Below are 4,467 nucleotides of genomic sequence, written 5' to 3' on the forward strand. Positions count from 1 at the left end.
ACAATCTCTGTTGGCTCATGGTATTCCATAATAAATTTTTAATGAGTTTTAACTTGGAAAACGATTGCTCAGCAGTAGCGACTGTTACAGGAATTGTTAGGAATAGCAGGCAAGCTGTAATAATTTCTGAGAAACTACTGCTGGATAAACAATTGTCTAATAAAATAAAGGTAAGTAAATCGGCAACAGAATTAATGTTTGCGAGTTTATTACGAAAGCAATGACGGAAATTTAAAAGCTGAATTGACAAAGGATCAGAAATGTCATTTGGATATATCAAATGCAACTTTTTGCCTAAGTCAAATAATTCCTGGTCATTAGTATTCAGTAACACTTTGGTGTTTAAAATTTCAAATGTGTTATGAACATAATGAAGGCCAGTCAATCTGGTCTCTAATTGTGAAATTATTATATCAACAGTTTTATTAAAAACATTTATTTTAAAATTATCTTCGCGTGTTTCAACTTGGTAGTGATTTCTAACTTCGTAAAAAAAATTTTGGACGAGAAGTTCGTTTAATTAAACTCATTTGATCTATTTTTGAAATATCCTGGGTGGTGTCAATTATAATTGAATAAAATGGACTTGCATTAATTCTCTCCAGTATGTTTTCTTTAACTGCATTTGATAATAATTGTATTACTTCGTTTTGAATTTGGGGACTAAGGTATGTAATTGATTTTTTCGTTTTAGTTTCTAGAAGATGTTTTAGCACAGGATCATATTTAGATAATAATTTTATAGTCGCCAAAAACATTTCTGGATTTGTAGACTCAATTTTTTCATCGTGTCCGAAACGGCATATTGCATGAAGCCAATAACACGCTTTAAAACCTTTCTCCAAAATGAGATCTCCTGGCAAATTACTTCTTCATTTATATAATCGATAGTTTTATTTAAACGGCATTTGTCATATATTGCACAACACTGACTATGTTCTAACGTTTCTTCATGTTTTTTTATAGTTCGATTTAAATGTATCCAGTCATCAAACCCTAAACCGAGTTTATTTTGTTGTTTAGAAAATAGCCAACATGGTTGACAGTAACATTTGTTAAGAATTTTAGAGTAACATAACTACGTTCGGCTACTTTTAAATCCCGTTGCTGAAGTTTTTGTGTAATAAAAATCGTAAAAACTTCTATTGCTTGCATTTTTTGGGAATGGACCAGAAGGTCTGCAAGGTCCATTGGATATTATAAAATGTTAGAATTTAGTTTAATTTAGTTTGAGCTCAGAGAATTTTTGTTTATTTATTTTGAATTTCTCCCGCGGTCATGCGCGATTCGCAAAGGGTGGTTTTTTAGTTTTAAGTGGTGGCGCGCGTGTGACCTTGAAGAAGTTGGTGTTGAGTTCTTGGTTTTTAAAAGCGCATTTAGTAGTTCGTCCCGCTTCGTGGTTTTTCTCCGAAAGAACAAGCCGGCCGGCGAAGAATTTTCCAAAGACGCCAAAAGGTAAGAACCACCCCAAGCTCGCCGCTCTCATTTTTTTTTCTCTTGTAATTGAACTGCCCATACGAATTTAGCCGCTTACATTTTTTTTGGTCTTTCGAGCCCGAATGCAAAGTGCATTCGGAACCATTGTTGTTAGTTTAAATTCGTTTCAATTCGCAAATTCGTATGGGTAAATTCTCTGAGCTTGTTTCGTCGTTTTGTAATTACAGTTTTTCGGTACAATTTGTCGCGTCCTAGAACAGGTATTGGTTATCTCGCTTTATCGCTGGGTTTTTGCTTTCGGGTTATCGCTTTTTCTCGCTCTTTTCGTTGTTGTTTCGAATTGTTAAATCGATTTATGGCCCCTAAATCCATAAAAAAATGTATTGCTCTTCGGGAAACCGCTATTACGCAAATGAACGAGTTAAAAAAGGTAGCGGAGGTGGCTGATCGTCAAGAAGCGCTTTACGAAAGTTCTTATCCTGAATTTAAAGCTCGCTATAAATTTATTGAACGCATATACGGGGATTTTTATCAATATCATAACGCAATAATTGGTACGTTGGCAAACAGTGATGAGGAGTTAACCCATGAAAAAGAAATTCAGGCTGCATTTGATAATGATTATTATTTTGTGCATATGGTGTTCGAGCGCGTTTTTAAATCAAAGCCAACCTTAGAACGTTCGCAGTCAAATCAGTCTGAAACCACTAATAAAGATCATATTCAATTGCCTCGGTTGGAGTTGTATAAATTTAGCGGAGAATTAAAAACGTGGAAAACAATTTTGGACATGTTCAACTCAACAATTCATAAGAATGGGTCATTGTCAGACGTGGAAAAATTCATTTATTTAATTTCGTCTCTTAGTGAGGAGCCACTATCAATTGTTAGTCGTATTCCTATGGTAGGCACTAATTATCAAATCGCATACGATGCTCTCGTTAAAAGATACGACAACAAGAGATTGCTTGCGACGCACTATTGGAACCAAATCGAAAATGTCCCTTCGTTGACAGAGAATTATACATCGTCACAACTTAGAACATTGTTGTCCACATTTGAGGAAAATTTGGCGGCATTAAAAATGTTACAATTTCCAGTCGAAAGTTGGGATTTTGTGTTATTTAATATGTTGTTGAAAAGGCTTTGCTCGTCGTTAGTTAGTCGTTTCGAACTCGGTCAAGATTCGCCAACCGCTGTCCCAACTTTTAAATCGCTAAGTGAATTTTTGCTTTTAATGTCGCAAGCCTCGGACAATGTTTCTCAAAATGTCACTCCAAATACGTCGAAATTAACGCAAAAGGTTCCAAAAATTGTTTCTTCTCCTGCTAAACCTCGACAAGGTTCGGTATTCCTTGTAAATTCGGAAAACTCCAAATGTGCCTTATGCAATCGCGATCATCTCATCTATAAATGTCCCACATTTCTCGCAAAATCACCACAATCTCGTTATGAAATAGTAAAGTCGAAACAGTGGTGTCTTAATTGTCTTGGTGCTAAACATTTATTGCGCAATTGCAACTCGTCGTCGACTTGTCGAGACTGTCATCAACGCCATCACTCTCTTTTGCATTTTGTTAGTTCGAATACGCTCTCGACTCAGTCCAAACCCGCAACAATTTCGGAAAATCCAATCGCTCAAATAGATACTACCCCTAAATCGCTAGATTCGCCTATTCGCATTAATTCGCTTACTAATTTGATTCCGTCGCAGTCTGTATTGTTGTCTACTGCTGTAGTTGAAGTCCAGGATTCGTTAGGACAATTCCAAGAAGTTCGCATCCTCTTAGATAGCGCTAGTCAAGCGAATTTCATTACAAAAAATTGTGCAGAGCGCTTAGGATTATCACGCAAAACCTCGACCTTTATAATTAAAGGCTTGGGAGGCATGAATGATAAGGCCTCAAAACAGGTTTCATGCACTCTTCGATCCAAAAATGAGCCATCTATTCGTTTTTCAATTAACGCAATTCTTCTTGACAAAATTTGCGATGATATGCCAAGCGTATCATTCTCAACTTCCGGTTGGACCAACCTAATGAATTTGACATTAGCGGACAGTCAATTTAATCTTTCTCGTGGTATTGACATGTTATTGGGAGCGGATATTTTTCCTCTTATCTTAGAATCTGGTGGCCTTCTCGGAAATTCAGACGTTCCCACAGCTATAAACACAAAATTTGGTTGGATTCTTATGGGTCAATTTCGGTTAAATACGCATAGCAAGCACAGTTCTTCACCACACCTTCATAGTTTTTGCGCAACAATCGAATCATTCGACACAATACCTCTCGAAAACATCGTCAAACAATTGGAAAACAATGGGAAATTAAAGAGCCTAATTTACCTTTGGATGCTACTTTGCCACCCGAAGATAAATTAGCAGAAAATAACTTTGCGTCGCTATTTTATCGAAATAATTCTGGTCGATTTGTCGTTCCCATGTTGTTTAAAGAAGACGATCCTATTTTTCCCGGTTCGTTCGCTAACGCATTTCGGAGACTTCAGTCAATCGAGCGTCGTCTCATTAAAAACCCCTTGCTTTACGAAGACTATAAAAGGCTTTTATGAACGAATATTTAGATCTTGGCCACATGCAGCTCCTTACAAATGGAAATTCGTCGGATGGATATTATATTCCCCACCACTGTGTTATAAAGGCTGATAGTCCAAGCACAAAACTTCGCGTAGTTTTCGATGCCTCCTGTCCTTCGTCAGAAGGCAAATCTCTCAATGATAGTTTATTTGTAGGTCCAAAACTTCAAAAGGACATTTTGACTATTCTTTCACGCTTTAGAGTTCATCCCATCGTGTTCACCGCACATATACGACAGATGTATCGTCAAATTTTGATTCTTCCTGAACATCGCAAATTTCAGAAAATTTTGTGGAGAAACTTCCCACAGGAACCCGTTCAGGAATATCGGTTAAATACCGTTACCTACGGAGTGTCGTTTTCTCCCTTTTTGGCAATTCGCACATTAGGCGAACTTGCATCTCTGGAAAAAACTCAATTTCCTCTCGCTTCCG

The sequence above is a fragment of the Tribolium castaneum genome, chromosome 6 (genome assembly GCF_031307605.1).
Source record: "Tribolium castaneum strain GA2 chromosome 6, icTriCast1.1, whole genome shotgun sequence".
Classification (NCBI taxonomy): Eukaryota; Metazoa; Arthropoda; class Insecta; order Coleoptera; family Tenebrionidae; genus Tribolium; species Tribolium castaneum.